Genomic DNA, 18,803 nt, shown 5'->3' on the forward strand with positions numbered 1-18,803 from the left:
TAGGCTACCTACTCCAGTATTCTTGGGCTTCCCTTGTGGTTTAGATGGTAAAGAATCTGCCTGCATTGCAGGAGACCTGGGTTCAATCCCTGGGTTGGGAAGATCCCCTGGAGAAGGGAAAGGCTACCCACTCCAGTATTCTGGTCTGGAGAATTCCATGGACTGTATAGTTCATGGGGTTGCAAAGAGTCGGACACAACTGAGTGACTTTCACAACAGCTACTGGGGGAGCTAGTGAGAGTTTATATCACGCAGGGTTCTTACTTGCAGACAAGAGAATCCACTGCAACAAGTTTAAGCAGACAAAGTTTATTCTATTAGCTGTCTCACAGAACATCTAAGGGGGCAGGAAGCTCGGGTGCTTACATGGCCAGGAGTGATGCAGCCGGAGACATGTCCCACCTCCCCACAGGAATGTTCCAACAGAAACCCTACTGCTGTCACCATACAGTCTGTGATTTTGGAGGTCTGGACAGTGGAAGATCCCATGCTGCCCCGGAAGCAGCATCCATGCGCAGTCTTGTCTCACGTGGACGGGTCTGCTTGGAGGAATTCAGCCAAGCGTGGCTCCCCAGCTGCATGGGAGTCTGAGAAAAGGCCCTTTCAGCTTCCCACCAATCTACAGCACAGGAAGACAAGAACCAGGGGATTGACGGTGATGGTGAGTGTGTGTATCTGAGGGTGGTACCTGCTACAGTGTATTTGGGGAGGGAGAGCGGATTGAATCCACGGGATCTGGGTAGAAGATTCGCAAGGAAGGCTGGAAACGGTCAGTGCCCAGTAGAGGAGTCACCTGCGGGCAGGTGAGAACTGATGTCAGGACAGGGGCTAAATGTCTCAGAGAGGATGCTGAGAACAAACCGAGTGAGTGAGAAGACCTCTGGGAACACTTCCATTTACAAAGTTAGGTCCAGTGAGACACAGGTTAAACTAAAGTTGCATTTTGCACGAAGAAGAGGAAAAAGGCTTTTTAATGATTGTTTTCGCTTGTGGGGGTAGGGGGAAGCAGAGGCAGTGAGATAAAATAAAAAATTGATGATGTTCTGACATAAGTCACTATCATGCTCAAAGGGTCATCAGAAGTCAGTAGGCACCTCCCTGGTGTTCACACAGCACCCCACTTTTCCTGAGGGACACTCTACCACACCCACTCCACGAGGTCCCATCAGTAAAAGTGCCCTGCTCACCCTTATGAACCTGAGCAGTGGGAAGACGTCCCAAGTCAGCTCCCCAAGGAACAGGAATTATTTTGAATGAGACAGAGTTAACATACAATATAAAATTGGTTTCAGATGTCCTACGTTAAGACTTGACACATCCATATACCATGAAGTGATCACCACATCAAGTTTATTAACCACCTGCCCTCACAAAGTTACTGCAGTGTTATTGACCATATTGCTTATGCTGTGTCACACTCTCAAGGAATCTGAATTGTGAGCCAAATGACACAAAGACTCCCTCCCACCCTACTCCCAAATCAGACGAAGTTATCCCAGAGGCCGTTCCCTACAGAGGTTCCTTCAGGGATCCTCAGGGCTGCCCTCCATCACTTTTTTCTTTTCTTTTAGGTTGTGCTGGATCTCTGTTGCTGTGTGCAGGGCCTCCTCTAGTTGCGGCAGGAGGGGGCTACTCTTCGCTGTGGTGTGGGCTTCTCACTGCAGTGGCTTCTCTTGTTGCAGAACTCAGGCTGCAGGCACATGGGCCTCAGCAGCTGCAGCAGGGGGTTCCGTAACCCTGGCTCACGGGCTCGGGAGCACTGGCTCAGCGCCTGTGGTGCATAGGGCTTACGTGCTCTGCAGCATGTGGGACCCTTCCTGACCTGGGATTGAACCCACGGCCCCTGCATTGGCAGGCCGACTCTCAACCCCTAGACCACCAGGGAAGCCCCTTCCTACCACTTTTGAGGTCTCAGTGAAAAATGCTTCCATCAAGTCTGTGAGCTTCCTGATGCCCTTCTAACGTCTGTTAGGTTTAAGTTAACTAGTGTCTGTTTTTGTTGTTCATGCTGCAGAAGAAAGAGCCCCAGTTTTCTCCTGGTGAGGCATGTGCTTGTTGACCCACACTCAGCAGGTCGTGGCGTTTGGCAGGTCACTGTGATTCTGGCCTCCAGTGAACACGTGTCCCTTTGCGATGGGACACTGCTGCCCCTCCCATCAAGACTCCATCCTTGAAGTCTATGTCTCCACACCACCTGGATCTGGGCTGGCCTTCTGACTGACTTTGACCATTAGAATATGGTGGGCGTGATGGTGTGTGATTTCTGAGTCTACACCATAAGGGGCCCGGGAACCTCCTGGAACCCTGAGGCTGCTACACTGTGAGGAAACCCAAGCTCACTGGAGGAGGTGAGCCAGAGAAACAGGCAGCCTGTTGAAGCGGTCATCCAGGTGGGACCAGTTTGGCAGTGACAGCAGACGGAGGCAGTGAACAGGGAAGAGGCAAAGCTACTGGCCAACTGGGCATTTGCCAAAGGTCCCAGGAAGCAGTGAAAGTGAAGTGAAAAGTGAATGTCACCCAGTCGTGTCCAACTCTTTGCAACCCTATGGACTATACAGTCCATGGAATTCTCCAGGCCAGAATACTGGAGTGGGTAGCCTTTCCCTTCTCCAGGGGATCTTCCCAACCCAGGGATCGAACCCAGGTCTCCTGCATTGCAGGCGGATTCTTTACCATCTGAGTCACTAGGAAACCCAAGAATACTGGAGTAGGTAGACTATCCCTTCTCCAGTGGATCTTCCCAAACCAGGAATTGAATCAGGTTCTCCTGCAATGCAGACAGATTCTTTACCAGCTGAGCTACCAGGAAGCGGGGAGCCCACAAATGAGAAGAAACAGCCTTGGTGCCAATGGGGAAAAAGTCAAAGTGGTCTGGACAGAAGGTCCAATCAGCCAGAACACTGCCTCAAGGCAAAGCCTCCTCAAGAGCCAGGCCCTGCCTCTCTTCCATTCTGGGAAGACTACGAGAGGTGAGGAAGCTGCAGAAGAAATGAAGAAATGTGTGAGGCTAGCAGAGATGGGTTCATGAGATTTAAGGAATGAAGCCGTCTCCATGAGAGAAGTACAAGGCAGAGCAGCAAGTGCTGATGAAGAAGCTGCAGCAAGTCACACAGAAGTCAGCTGAGGTAATGACTGAAGGTGGCTACACTAAACAGTAGGTTGTCAATGAGATGAAACAACCTTGTGTTAGAAGATGCCATCCAGGACTTTAATATCTAGAGAGAAGAAATTCATGGAATGTTTTAAGCTCACTAGTGAGAGCTACTGCTCAGAAAAAAAGATTCCTTTCAAAATGTTACTGTTCATTCACAATGTACCTGGTCACCAAGAGCTCTGATGGAGATGGACATGATGCATGTTGCAGTCACGCTTGCAAACACCGACCGTATCCATTCTGTAGCCCATGGAGCAAGGTGTCATTTCTAGTTTCAAGTGTTATTTTTTTGAACAAATACATTCCATAGGCCATAGCTGCCACATAGAGTGTGTCTCTAATAGATCTGGACAAAGTCAATTGAAAACCTTCTAGAAAGGATTCATCACTCAAGATCCATTGAGGAATTCATGACTCAGGGGAAGAGGTCAAAATACGAACATTAACAGGAGTTTGTAAGAAGTTAATTCCAACACTTATGGATGACTTTGAAGGTTTCAAGACTTCAGAGGAAAACACCTCAGTAGATGATGTGATCTTATATACAGAAAACTCTGAATACCACACACAAAAAAACTGTTAGAACTAATAAACAAATCCAGTAAAGTTTTAGAATAAAAAGTCTATATACAAAAATCAGTTGCCTTTCTATACACTTAAACTATCAGAAAGAAAAATCAAGAAAACAACCTCATATACAATGACATCAAAACAATAAACACCTAGGAATAAATTTAACAAAAGTAGGTAAAAGACCTATACATTGAAAACTATAAGACACAATGAAAGAAATTAAGGAAGACACAAATAATTGGATGAAAAGCCCGTGTTCATGGACTAAAAGAATTCATATTCTTAAAATGTCCATACTACCCAAAACCATCCATATATTAAATGCAAAATTCCATTGGCATTTTTCACAGAAATAGGAAAAACAATCCTAAAATTGATAGGAACCACAAAAGACCCCAAACAGTCAAAGCAATCTTCAGAAAGAACAAAGCTGGAAGCTTCATTCTTCCTGATTTCAAACTATATTATAAAGTAATCAGAATGGTATGATACTGGCATAAAAACAGACACAGAGACCAATGGAAGAGAATTGAGAGCCCAGAAATAAACCTAATTTATGTCTGTGCTTATAAAATATGTTCCACTAATATTTGACACGGAAGCCAAGAATATGCAATGGGAGGACAGCCTCTTCAGCAAACGGTGTGGGGAAAACTGGATAAACACATGCAGAAAAAAGACATCGGACCCCTATTCTACACCACTCACAAAAACTAACTCAAGATGGATTAAAGACTTAAATATAACAGCTGATATCATAATATTCCTAGAAGAAAATGTAGGTAAGAAACTCCATAGCATTGTTCTTTGCAGTGATTTCTTGGATATGACAGCAAAAGTACAGGCAACAAAAACACAAACAAGAGGAGCTAAAAAACTAGAAAGCTTCTGCAGAGCAAAGGAAACAATCTGCAGAATGAAAAGGAAAGCCATGTAATAAAAGGGAATACTTGCAAACCATAGACCTGGTAAGGGACTAATATTCAAAATATGTAAGGAACCTATACAACTCAATAGCAAACAATAAATAAGGAACTTGATTTACACATGGGCAAAGAAACTGAATAGACAAATTTTTCCAAGGAAGATATACAGAAGGTCTACATACATGAAAAAGTGTCCAACACCACTAATCTTCAAGGAAATCAGAACCACGAGATTTCACTTCACATCTGTTAGGATGGCTGTTCTTAAAAAGGAAAGAGATTTCCAGTTTTGTGAAGGTACGAAGAAATGGGAACCCTAGTACATCATTGATGGGAACATAAATTCGTAGAGCCACTGTGGAAAACAGCCCGGGGGTGCCTCAAAAAATTTAAAAATAGAGGTACCACATGACCCAGCAATTCCACTCCTGGGCATATATCTGAAGGAAACAAAACCAGTATCTGGAAGATAAACTCACACGCCCATATCCACTGCAGCCTTATTCACAACAGCCAAGATATGGAAAGAATGTAAGTGCCTGTCAATGGATGAATGGATGAAGAAGATGCAGTCAGTACACACAACGAAATATTATTCAGCCAAGAGACAGGAGGAGATCCCATCATTAGCAACAACACAGATGAAACTGGAGAGGGTTATGAGTGAAATAAATAAGGATAAATACTGTATCATCTGAAAACATTCTAGAGCCGATGATGAAGAAGTTAGGTTGGGGGCCTGTGGAACAGCACAGCGCTGGTCGGAAGTCAGCATGGGTTCACAAGTAACACGGTTGTTGTTCAGTTGCTTTGTGACTTCATGGATGGCGGCCTGCCAGGCCTCCCTGACAATCACCATCTCCTGGAGTTTGCCCAAGTTCATGTCCATTGAATCAGTGATGCTGTAACACAGTGGTGCTGCACTGTTTGACAGAATCAAGGGATTAATCACCAAATTACTCTGAAAACAGGGTTGCTTGACTTTGGCAAGAGTGGTGACACGGGGAGAGGGAAAGTGGGGTGAGTGAGAACATGAGGGATGCATCTATTGACCTGTTAAGAAGATCCTTAACCGGGTGCTGACTCTGCACTGTGCAGCATGTTTAGCCAGGACCTGGATAAAGACAGAAAAACTCATCTGAGGATAACACAGAGCTGGAGGAAGAGCCAGGATGACACAGAAGCCCAAGAGGCCTGTGCCTAACAGAAACATGATTAAGTTCTTCACTGGGTACCTTCCACTGGCCAGACCCTGGTCACATGGGACACACGTGGGGCTTTAGTTGCCTGCAGGCTGGTGCGAGCCACAGAAGAGATGTGGCCACTGCAGGAAAGTAGCTTCCAATGCGTCGGGTGCCTACTGAGAACGAGTGCAGCTCTGCCCACAGGAGAGACCAAGGCATCTGGGCAGGGATGGCCTGATCTCAACAGACTTGGGGTGACCTGCTGCGTGACCTTGGCGTGGCTTCTCTGCTCTCTCATGCTTGGCGCCCACCTCCACTCAGGAAGTGTATTTGGTCTGTGCTTTGTGTCACCAGAAGAGGTCTGTCTCCTATAAAGTAAACCACGGAAGGCAAGATTAAACGGCCCCTGCTACCCGGTGGCACCAGGCAGCGCTCTGTTTAAAGTCCCAGGTCCACAGTCTGCCAAGACCTCTCAGGAAAGCCGTACATGGTACAATCTTCTCCCATCCTCAGTCGAACCATGCTTTAGTGGACAATAAACAGCAAGTTTGATAAATAAGCAGCGAGGAGGAGTCGGGCAGCTTGGGAGGAATGTGAAGACTGGGTTTTAGGCTCTGTAAACAGAGCTGCCCCCAGAATCTAATTTTAGCCACTGTCTCACGTAAGAGTTGTAAATGACCTTCAGCAGGAGAGTAGGAGCCTGGGGAAGGCAGGGATGAACGGCCTCTCTGAGGCAGTTAAGGATGTCGTGGGGTTTCTTACTGAGCTTTCATGTTTCCTTCCTAACCTTGCCTTGCAGTCAGACCTGACCCTCCAGCTGGCCGTTAAGTGTGTACACGCGCCTCTGCTGCTGCCTGGAGTTGAAAGTGACCTTCAAGATGATGGAAAGCACTCTTCCACCCGATGCTACAAAAGCAGCCAACATTTTCTGACATCTTCCCTGCACACTGTGAGGGAGGGGAGATGTTTAAAAACACGGCTGGCTCTCCATATCTGAGGATGACCACTGCGCAGAGGACTGACTGTCCCACATCATCTTACATAAGGGACTGTAGCACGTACTCTGGTCCTGGACTGTGATGAAAATAAACAAAGCTCTTCCCCAACACAAGCAGGCTCAGAACTTCTGCTCTAGCGCTCTCAACATCGCCACCCCCTGTCGCATGGTGTGGTTGCATCCATCATGGCAGCATCTGTGTTAATGACACTTAAACCCATTGCTCCACTTTTGTTTCTGACCCAGCGTCTCTTTCACGTCCTTCAGATATTCAGAGTCTTGGTTTTTGCCCTTTCAGCTCATCTCCCTTTATGGTTTTCAGACCCTTCATCGAGTTGACCACATGCTACTGCTCACACTCAGGTCTGTCTGGGTTCCTCTGAGGTGGGATCCGGGAATCGGGTTGTGAGTGATGAGCCTCGTGTTTCATCACCGTCCAAATGTCAGGCACACAGGCTCTTCTGTCTGTACAGACAGGCTGCAGCTCTTCACTCAGCATGAGCTGCTGGAGATCAAATGCTGTGGCAGGAAACCCCTAACAGATCTGTTCAGCAAGTCCACTGCCCTACAACCAAGTCTACAAAACTGGAGATTCACTCTGTAAAAGCGGACTTAGACAAGGGAAACAGGACAGCTTCCTGGACCTCAATGCCTGTGGGCTGGAGGAATGACCACAAACTGCATCTGGGTCACCACGATTTCAAACCAAGAGGTTTACACCATTGCCGATTCGAATGGGCCATCTGGATACTGAACAATCGGCACTGGGTCCGAATAAAGCAATTCAGCAAGCCCCTTTCCAACTCTGTGTTCCAAGCACTTGCATGTACAGAGGAGATGTGATTCGAGCTTCTTTCCCCTTCATATTTTCTAGCTATGTTCTTATTTGAAGCAGACAACTGGATCAGAGTACAGGGGCTGAGAAATTATTATAAAGTCACAGAGTGTCAGCATTACCCATCTATGGCCTGATCATCCCAAACGTGACTCATCCCATCTGATCCCAGAAGCGAAGCAGAGTGGGGCTTGGTTAGGAGTTGGATGGGAGATTGCCTGGGAATACCAGGTGCCATGAGCTTTTAGAAAAGTTTCAGCATCACCAAAATGCCAAATAAGGATATCTCTTCTATACTTAGGCAAGAAGTATTTCAAGAGAGGATAACTATATAAGCATTAGTATATTACAGATATGCTGCATAAATGTATATTATGTATGGTTATATATTATTATTATTATTGACATCATTAACGTCTAAAAATGATCACTATTGTTGTACCACTAGATCAAATTTAACTCAGAAACCCTTTACCAGACATGGTTCTTCCTTCACGTTGCTATGGGGACTTGGGACACCCAGACAACCATGAGGCTCCTGGGAAAAGGTCATCCGTGTGGTCTGGCATGGTGGGGCATCCCCCTGCTATGTCCCAGAGGTGGATAAACCAGATACAGAGCTGCATGCATGTGGTGTCGGTTACCTGGTCTTTCTGAAGAGGATTTCCTTCACAGGCACATTCCCCTTTCCTGCTACTTATTGTCCAAGGAAAATGGCACCAACGATAAATCACCATGGACAGGCTCTCACCATAGAAGCAGAAGCCTGTGTGGACCCTGAGGGAAGGCCCCCTGCAAAAGGGTTATCTGAAAAGACGTGCATGTATATGGAGAAGGGTCAGACACGTCGTATTTCCATAGACACAATCCTTAAGAAGAAACATAGCAGAATTTGGCTAAGAATAAAGTGGTTTGTTGAGCTTTGGAGTTTATTTCTTTTTAGAAAAAAAGAGAAAATTTATAAGATGCAAAGGTCTCACATAATGTATCATCATGGACGACTGTTCTCTTTACACCCTAACATGAGCCCTGGCCTAGCCAGTGTTGGGAAAAACATGGACAGTGTGACTGCATTTGGGACCCATCATGGACACTCAGAAATACACCACAGGGTGAAAGCAGGACTCGATGACAAGTGACATTGGGCCAGCCTGTTCCAAAAGCAAGCCAAGAATCAGAGGAACCAACGTGGCCTTCCTGAGGGGACCCTTGGGTGTGATCCTTGCTGCTCTGTGCATGGGGCACCTTCCCCACCTTGGCAGTACACATCTCCTCTATTAAGCCACAGCAGCAACAAAAAACGGTAACGCTCCTTTGGTGGGTTTTTTTGTGTGTTTTTGTAGGTTCCCAGTTTCTTATTTCCATCTTCCTTTTCAGGATTCAGGTCCAAGTCTTTAAAGTAGTATAGGTGCCTAGCATCTTTCATGAATTTTTCAGGATCCAGTTCTGCCCAATGATAATGCACTAAAAAGAACAAAGATAAGACATATTACTCAGAAGGGTCCAAAAATTTGCTTTGAAATCATATTTAAATACATGACCAAGCATAACAAAACAGCTGGAGATATCCTTTCAAGTTCATACAACAAGAGAATGACAGTGTTTTTTTTCACCTTACTGTGAGAAATGTGCCGTGTTGTCATGTATCAATCCTAATACCTCTCACCAAAGAGATGCCAATTTATCAGAACTTCACTTAAAGCTCAAAAAGATACCAACCAAATATCTGGGAATTACACAACATACTTCTGAATGGTCTTTGTATCCAAGAGAAGTCACATGGCAAATCAAAAAACATTTTAAAATGAGTGAAAATACAATAATCAAAATTTGTGATATTCATCTATAGCAGTGATTAGAGGAAAATTCATAGTATCAAATGCTTATTACATTAAAAAATAAGAAAGCTTTCAAGTCAATAATTGGAGTTTCCATCTTAAGGAATTAAAAGAATAAAAGCAAAGTAAACTCAAAACAAGCAGGAGAGGGGGAATAACAAGAGCAGGAAGTAATGAAATTTCAAACAGAAAAACAAAAGAGAAAATTTTTTAAAAAGATGAATAAAACTAATATACTTCTTGCTGGACTGATCATGAAAAAAAGAGAAGAAACAAGTTATGAGTGTCAGGAATCAAAGAGGCAACAGCAGAATATTTTACAGACATTAAAAGAATAAAAAGGATATATTACAACTTTATGCCCACAAATTAGACATGGATAAAATGGACAAATCTCTTGAAAAAAATACAAGGCTCATTCCCAAATCCTTTTAACAATGAGGGAGGCAGAGGTATTGGGAGCCTAAAGAAAGCATAGGAACAGGGTACAAACTAAATTCTTGTTCTTGGGATATTTTTTATATTGCTCAAAAGAGGGTAGGTTCTTCAGTATAGAATGCCCAAGTGTCTTCCTTGGCAATTCGCAGAATTTCCTTTTGCAATTCTGAGCCTACAACAAAAGCCAGATGGTCATGCCAAGACTGATACAGCAAGCATTTGTCATCTAGTTTAGTTCAGTTCAGTCGCTCAGTCGTGCCCGACTCTTTGCGACCCCATGGACTGCAGCACGCCAGGCCTCCCTGTCCAGCACCAACTCCTGGAGCTTGCTCAAACTCATGTCCATTGAGTTGGTGATGCCATGCAACATCTCATCCTCTGTCGTCCCCTTCTCCTCCTGCCTTCACCGTTTCCCAGCATCAGGGTCTTCTCCAGTGAGTCAGTTCTTCGCATCAGGTGGCCAAAGTATTGGAGTTTCAGCTTCGGCATCAATCCTTCCAGTGAATAGTCAGGGCTGATTTCCTTTAGGATTGACTGGCTGGATCTCCTTGCAGTCCGAGTGACTCTCAAGAGTCTTCTCCAACACCACAGTTCAAAAGCATCAATTCTTCAGCGCTCAGTTTTCTTTATAGTCCAACTCTCACATCCATCCATGACTACTGGAAAAACCATGGCTTTGACTAGATGGACCTTTGTTGGCAAAGTAATGTCTCTGCTTTTTAATATGCTGCTTTCAGTTCAGTTCAGTCGCTCAGTCGTGTCTGACTCTTTGCGACCCCATGAATCACAGCACGCCAGGCCTCCCTGTCCATCACCAACTCCCGGAGTACACTCAAACTCATGTCCATCAAGTCGGTGATGCCATCCAGCCATCTCATTCTCTGTCGTCCCCTTCTCCTCCCGCCCCCAATTCTTCCCAGCGTCAGACTCTTTTCCAGTGAGTCAACTCGTCGCATGAGGTGGCCAAAGTATTGCAGTTTCAGCGTTAGCATCAGTCCTTCCAATGAACACCCAGGATTGATCTCCTTTAGAATGGACTGGTTGGATCTCCTTGCAGTCCAGGGGACTCTCAAGAGTCTTATCCAGCACCACAGTTCAAAAGCATCAATTCTTCAACAATCAGCTTTCTTCACAGTCCAATATGCTGTTTAGGTTGGTCATAGCTTTTCTTCCAAACAGCAAGTGTCTTTTAATTTCATGGCTGCAGTCACCATCTGCAGTGATTTTGGAGCTCAAAAAAAGAAAGTCTCTCACTGTTTCCATTGTTTTCCCATCTATTTGCCATGAAGTGATGGGACTGGATGCCATGATCTCAGTTTTCTGAATGTTGAGTTTTAAGCCAACTTTTTCACTCTTTTGCTTTCATCGAGGCTCTTTAGTTCTTCACTTTCTGCCATAAGGGTGGTGTCATCTGCGTATCTGAGGTTATTGATATTTCTCCCAGCAATCTTGATTCCAGCTTGTGCTTCATCCAGCCTGGCATTTCTCACGATGTATTCTGCATATAAGTTAAATAAGCAGGGTGACAATATAAAGCCTTGACGTACTCCTTTCCCGATTTGGAACTAGTCTGTTGTTCCATGTCCAGTTCTAACTGTTGCTTCTTGATTTGTCATCCAAGTTTAACTAAATCCCAGACTTAACAGAGCAGTTTCTATCCCCTCAGATCTAAATTAATTGGATGAACTTCAGTAAGAGCAAAAGTACAGTAGTTTATACATGGAGATGTCACATCTGTGAACATACTTCCAGCAGATGTACTCAACACAGGTCACACTCTTAGGAAAGGGTCATATTATGAGCAGATGTCTCAATGGAATTATCAGCCTTCCATTCCAGAGCCCAGCCTGACACTGAAGTTCACAGGCCTACACAGGAAAGGCTTGTTTGAACTGCAGCTTGTCCAAGTTCTTTAGGTCTATCTGGACACACACGAGGAATCAAAATTTCCTCCAGGTCTACCCTCATGCTCTGAAACCCATCTGCCACAGTTCTGCACATTGTAACTGATATCTGAAAAACCCCAAAGGTAATACATAACTTAATTCCCAGAGGCCATAATACGTCCATTTTACAGTCAAGAAAAGTAACACACTTGCTCCTATGTTTCAATCAAGATAGTAACCCAAACTTAAGAGACTGGGCCTTTCAATACCTCTTTTCTCACCTGCAATCCTAGTAACTAAAATCCTGAAACTAGTTTCCACGTCCCATTTCTGGGGAACTCCACCTTCTTGGCATAGATTGAAACCTTTGTTTTTGAACCTAAAATGAGCTTTGGGATCCTGTTTGAACACATTATTCTTTTACATTTACTACCATTAAATATTCTACATTTTAATGAACTGTGATAATAAATTTATGCTTCAAGCATCCAATGTGCAGATGAAAATGGTATACTACACAAGAATAAATGATCCAGAAAGTGCTCATGATATTCTGCTTGATGGTAAACACAGGTCACATTATACCTTTAGTATGTCTCCAACTCTAACTTAGAAAGCCATAGAATTATCTGCTTAGAGAAAACATAAAAGCATTATGAAGTATCTAATAACTTGGCACCACTATTTCAAGACCTTATGAAAGAAGCTGCTGGGGTGGGTTCTCCTTCACTGCCTTCAAACGCCGGTGGGGTGGGAGAGAGGCTAGGGTAAGGAGCAAGGGCTCCTTCAACAGCCTGTATAAACCCTGAGTCTCTCAAAAATGCTGACTTCCAGCTGATCTGTTTCTGGTTTTAAGCCTTTTGAGCAACCAGAAGATGTGAGTGTCAGAGTCAGAACATACATACCACAGACCTGCTCTCCAAACCACTGTCAAAAGAACCTAGTTTCATTTATTTTTATTTAGTTCTGGTCACGGCTGGAAACTAACATGAGTTCACTGACATACAAAAAGAAGGCTGTTCCATGAAAAACATAAGCTACTAGGAGGTCAGTGTTATCGATGAAGGATTCATGCTGCCCATCTAGCATGTTAGGGACCCCAGTAAGGCCTGTGGCACACTCTCAGAGCAGACACTCTTCCTGTGCATGAGTCCTGTGGGTCCTGGCTTGGCATTGAGCACATAGGGACGATGGTGTAATTTCTAACTGAGAAAGGAAAGCTTGGTATGAACTAATATGACAAGCAGGGGAAAAAATAAAACTGATGTCATTTGATCACGGAAAGAATAAACTCTGACAGCAGTTAGTTTTTATTTTTTGCCTTAAATTCTACCCCACATATTTCTAATGCATACTTGTTCATATTTAACCACACCTACAGTGGCTCAGATGACGGTCTCAAAAACCTTACTTTGATCCCTCTAAGCTGCTGCTGCTGCTGCTAAGTCACTTCAGTCGTGTCCGACTCTGTGTGACCCCATAGACGGAAGCCCACCAGGCTCCCCCATCCCTGGGATTCTCCAGGCAAGAACACTGGAGTGGGTTGCCATTTCCTTCTCCAATGTGTGAAAGTGAAAAGTGAAAGTGAAGTCACTCAGTTGTGTCCGACCCTTAGCGACCCCACGGACTGCAGCCTACCAGACTCCTCCATCCATGGGATTTTCTAGGCAATATTACTGGAGTGGCTTGCCACTGCCTTCTCCGCCCTCTAAGCTAGTGCCACCCAAAGGGACTTTGTGCAGTGACAGACTGTTGTCTATCAGCTCCGTGCAGCGTGGCAGCCACCAGCTGCTTGTAGCCACTGAGCACTTGAAATGTGGCTACTGTGACTAAGGAAATTAAACTTACATTTAATTTTAATTAATTTGCATTTAAATATCCACAGGCAAGTAGTGTCTACTGTATTTGCACAATCCAGGTTATCAGCAAGTTTAGCTCTGCACTTGAGCAATAAGCAGAATCAATTATTATGGTCAGAGTCTTGCCGATTTGTTTCTAATAAATAAGGCAACTAAGGTGGAAGCCTGGGCAGGAAGTAAATCCAAACCCCCTGCCAGTAAAGTGACATAATATGCCTGCTCCTGTATAATATCTGCATCCTGTATAACAAAAGCCAGAACAACACTTGTGGTTTGGGACCAATAACCTCCTCCCAGGAAGAGGAGAGAAAACAGGGCAGAAAATAACATTGGAAGAAACACTCCTTAAAATTTCCCAGATGTACTGAAAGACATGCATCTATAGATTCCAGAAGTTCAGGAAACCCAAAGCAATCATCAGAATGAGGCTTAGATATTTAAAACAAGATGCTGGAATTGTCAGATAAGGAAAAGTAGCTACGATTAATATGCTAAGGGCTCTACTGGGAAGAGTAGACAACACTTGAGAAAAGACAGGTAATGTATTCAGAGAGACAGAAGCTCCAGAAAGGATCGAAAGGAAAGGGAGAGAGCTTCCTGTGGGCTCATCAGTCCCAGAAGTCAGTGGGCTTGAAGAAGGTCAACACAGACTTCCAAACTGAACTGCCAAGAGAGAGAGAAAGGAGTAGGGGGAAAGGAACTGACTGTCCAAGAACCTTGGGGAAACTGAACAAGGGGTAACATACACAAAACCAGATTCCAGGAGGAGAAGGCAGAAAGAGCAGAGAAGTAATGATGTCCAAGAACAGCCCAGACAGCAAATCACAGACCCCAGGAAGCTCAGAGCATACCCATCAAGAATCACACTGGGGCAGACCATAAGCAAACTGCAAAAAATGAAGAGAAAATCTTGAAAGAGGCTGTGGCGGAGTGGGAGGAGAGGCACACGTTACCTGCAGCAGACTAAGACTGTGAGTTACACAGGACTTTTCAGGAGAGACTATGCTAGCAAGGAGACAGTGGAATGAAATATCTAAAATGTTCAAGCAACAAAACCACCACCAATCTAGAATTTTATACCAACAAAACTATCCTTCAAAAGTGAAAGGGAAACGGAAGCTTGGTTTGATCCACAAGAAATGCTCAAGGAAGTTCTTAGGCAGAAGAAACACAACACAGGTCAGAAACTTGGATTCACATAATGAAAGGCAGCGTATCCCCTGACCAGGGATGGAGCCCACACCCCCTGCAGTGGAAGCACGAGCCCTACCCAGTGGGCTACCAAAGAAGTCCCCAGATCTGTTCTTTTTCTTATTCTTGGTCCATCTAAAAAAAAACAGTATTTGTAAGATAATAATAGGTAACAATGCGCTGGGCTGTGGAACACATGGAGGGTGACATGAGCGACACAGCATCGCCAGGGTCTGGGAGCCGCTGCCGTGAGGCACCTGTGCAAATAAGGTGGCCAGGTTGTCTGAGCATGGGCTCAGATTGGGGGAAAATGTATACTGCAAACTCTAGGGAAACCACTGGAAAAAGGTTGTTTACAGTAAAAAAAATAAAATAAAAAAACTGTCGCAGGCACAGAGTGTCTTATACCATGAAACACCAGCACAAGATGGAAAAAGTGACAAGAATGCTGACACAGGGAAGCAAAGTAAAGTTCAGGAATGAGAGATCCCACCTTCACCAGGGAAACAGCAGCAAAAAGTGACAAGATAGTCTTCGACAGAGCACACACACAAACACACACACACACACACACCTGCTCTAGCGCCTTAGAGAGAAAAGTGCTCTGCCAGGACTCGTCTCACTATGCAGACAAAGGTTAAGCTGGAAAAGCACACGGATGGCAGCATCCAAACACTCCTTGTTTGGTTTTGAGGGCTGAAACCTCAGGACAGAAATGCGGGTGCTGGTCAGGAGTGCCTCTCTCACCCTCCCAGTGGCAGCTGGGTCGATGCTCAAACGAGGGAACACTGCAGCCTGTGGTCCCAAGTGGAAACCACACTCTTTTCATGAGCAGCAGCCCTGATGCCTTTAGCCATGGGCCAGAAAGAGGGTAACTGAGCCGTGGCCTCACAGGAAAACCTGGATCCTCCTAGAACAGTGAGGAGCCTGAAGAAAAGGACAGAGGACAAAAGAGGAGCTGATTTTAGCAGTTTCAAGTCCATTAGGTGAGATAAGGAATGTCTCCTGTATAACAGTGAGACGGTGACACCCTGGGAATGTCCTCTGAACCAAGGGGGTTTGCGCCTATTTTCAAAGAAACACTTGCCCGAGATCCTGCAGCCTCTCACTCCATCTTCTCTTGCCTTTTCTTTCTCTCTCAAGTGTCAGAAATTCAGAGCTGCTCCCCTTCAGGCCTGTGATGCTCCTGAGGGCACTTGCTTTTAAAGAAAAGTAAATGAAGCCCACAGCAAATGAAAACCACAGCTCCCCTCATTGTGGGGAGGTAGGGGGACTGTTTTCCTGGAGAGCAAGGTAAATGGCAAAGTCACCTTCCATCTGTCACCACCTGTCAGCTCTTACAGACTTCTGGACACTGGGTGGTAGTTCTGGGAGGAGTGGCTGGGATGACACATTTCAGGAGAAGGGGCAGCACAGGCCCACAGGTAGCAAACCCCCAATACACCTGTGGAGACCCCTGTAGGGTCTACAAATCTGGAAGCAACCCCTGGTCTTCGCCTGGTGTGGGTGTCTCAGAGGACTCCCCCTCAATTCACACCTGCACCAGCCACAGGGTCTCTGCCACCATCTCTGGTGTGAATAACTGCAGCTGGACCCCCATCTTAAACGGTCAGGAAAGGAGGTTTCACTTCATGCTCCTGGTCCAAAACCCAGCAGCTGCAGTTACATTCATATAAATGTGGCTTTGACATCTTCATGGACCCGTCTACACTGCCTCAAGAGCCTCCATGCCACGAGCAGCAGCGGCTGGATCCTAAAGGCTCAGTGAGTCTGTCTCCTACAGTGCCAGCACCTGGGCCCCACACGCGGTCCCAAGGGACCCTGGTCAACTTGGCCACACCTAGGTCTCTAGCACCACAGATCCCTCAAGGCTCACCCAGACACCTGACGGAAGTCACAGCCAAGACCTGCAAGGCCTGTCAGTGCTCGTCAAGGGCTGAGGCCATGAGACACCTTGCTGCCTGGACGCAGCTGACCACTCAGCTTCTGGGGCTCACCTCCCCTCCACTGAGACCCACAATTGGCCCAAGGGACCCAATGGAGCTCCTTCACACCTTCCCAGGGCAGGCGAGACCACCCCTCAGTGGCTCTGCCACATCTTGGTGGCCACGTCTTACTGAGGGGACCTGGAGGCACCCTGCACAGCAGTCTCACCCACACGGGGTCCCCATCCACTGGGCGTGGTGGCTCATGTCTGACCACCTTTTCCACCATCGCTGAACTCACTTAGTTCATAGAAGAAAAACCAAGTAAGCAGAAATGACATAACTTACTCACTGTCACACAGAAACTGGTAGGATGCGGGTAAGAACCTGATGAAGTTCTGAGTCACGACTGTACCCACTTAATTAGCATAATCAGAAAACTAACTTCAAGAGCTGCCCTGCACACTGCCTTTATGTGGCCTGTCACCACTGGATTTAGGATTTCTGGACAGACTGTAAGTCAGAGGTGGTAGCGGTATTTCTGACAACAAAACTGACCATATCAATGATGATCAAGTCCTCATCGGGTCTTGGAAGAGGTGGAAATGGAAGTTTTACACATATATGCCACATAAAAGGTTACTGTGTGTTCATGAATACCGAACATTACTTATACTCCAAATTTCAAATTTCAGGTTCAGAAGACTCCCTTCTGAGCACAGTGAAAAAGCTGGCTTAAAACTCAGCATTCAAAAAACAAAGATCATAGCATCCGGTCCCATCACTTCATGGCAAATAGAAGGGGAAAAAGTGGACGCAGTGTCTAGATTTTATTTTCCTGCGCTTCAAAATCACTGCAGATGGTGACTGCAGCCATGAAATTAAAAAACACTTGCCCTGTGCTATGTGTTTTTTAAAGAAGAAAAGCTGTGACAAACCTAAACAGCATATTAAAAAGCAGAGACATTACTTTGCCAACAAAGGTCTGCATAGTCAAAGCTACGGTTTTTCCAGTGGTCATGTACGGATATGAGAGTATCATAAAGAAAACAGCGCTGAAGAACTAATGCTTTTGAACTGTGGTGTTGGAGAAGACTCTTGAGAGTCCCTTGGACTGCAGGAGCTCAAACCAATCAATCCTAAAGGAAATCAACTCTGAATATTCATTGGAAGGACTGATGCCGAAGCTGAAGCTCCAATACTCTGGCCACCTGATGTGAAGAACTGACTCACTGGAGAAGACCCTGATGCTGGGAAACAGTGAAGGCAGGAGGAGAAGGGGATGACAGAGGGTGAGATGGTTGAATGGCATCACCAACTCAATGGACATGAGTTTGAGCAAGTTCCAGGAGATAGTGAAGGACAGGGAAGCGTGGCATGCTGCAGGCCATAGGGGTTGCAAAGAGTTGGACACGAGTGAGTGACTGAACAACAACAAAACTCATACCAATGTTTCAGTTCATGAATAAAAAACAATGGCTTTAGGTCAGAGCATCAAGATCCAGAACAAGGTGGGGTTTGTGATGATGATAAATGAGGCCGAGCATGAAGAGACTCCCTTCCAACTTTGGCTTCATGTTCACGTGAGCGTGTGACACACGTGAGCCCAGATCAGTAGACATGGCTGTCACCTCCCCATAGTGACGCTCTGACAAAACACAGAGCCTGGGCCAAGTCAACAGGACCTACCGGACTGACCGTCCCGCATGGCCCCCTCACAACATGGCTTAGCAACCCCACCTCTTCCGAGATCCCCGTCCTGCCTGTCTGCGAGCCGGCTCCACAGTGCCTGGCCATGCCTGTGGGTTCAGGTCACTCTCTCCCAATGCTGTCAGCGGGCATCCTAACAGACATTCCACAGGCAGACCCCAGGCACCCCACTCCAGAGGCAGAAGCCATGTCCCAGGTGTTCTCTATGTGGTATCTCCAGGGTGAACCCACAGGCAGACTTGATCTGAACCACAGTTTACAGGCCAAAGGCTCCGAACCGCACACCC

At 45.7% G+C, this 18,803-nt stretch overlaps 1 protein-coding gene across 3 annotated transcripts in view; it reads right to left on the reverse strand.

Moving 5' to 3' along the window:
• Nucleotides 1-292: 292 nt before the first annotated feature.
• Nucleotides 293-18,803, reverse strand: part of DTD1 (D-aminoacyl-tRNA deacylase 1) — an 86,768-nt gene continuing 68,257 nt past the window's right edge. For 2 of the 3 annotated variants that reach the window (XM_088844031.1, XM_055430498.2), the window contains one exon: nucleotides 8,567-9,133. The gene's annotated coding sequence lies outside the window, so the exon portion shown is untranslated. Of the gene's footprint in view, nucleotides 620-8,566; nucleotides 9,134-18,803 lie in introns of those variants that run through there. The other variant, XM_088844032.1, reaches the window with a different exon arrangement.

Source organism: Moschus berezovskii, chromosome 15, assembly GCF_049115385.1.
Source record: "Moschus berezovskii isolate FMDL1 chromosome 15, NW_MosBer_1.0, whole genome shotgun sequence".
NCBI classification, from domain to species: Eukaryota; Metazoa; Chordata; class Mammalia; order Artiodactyla; family Moschidae; genus Moschus; species Moschus berezovskii.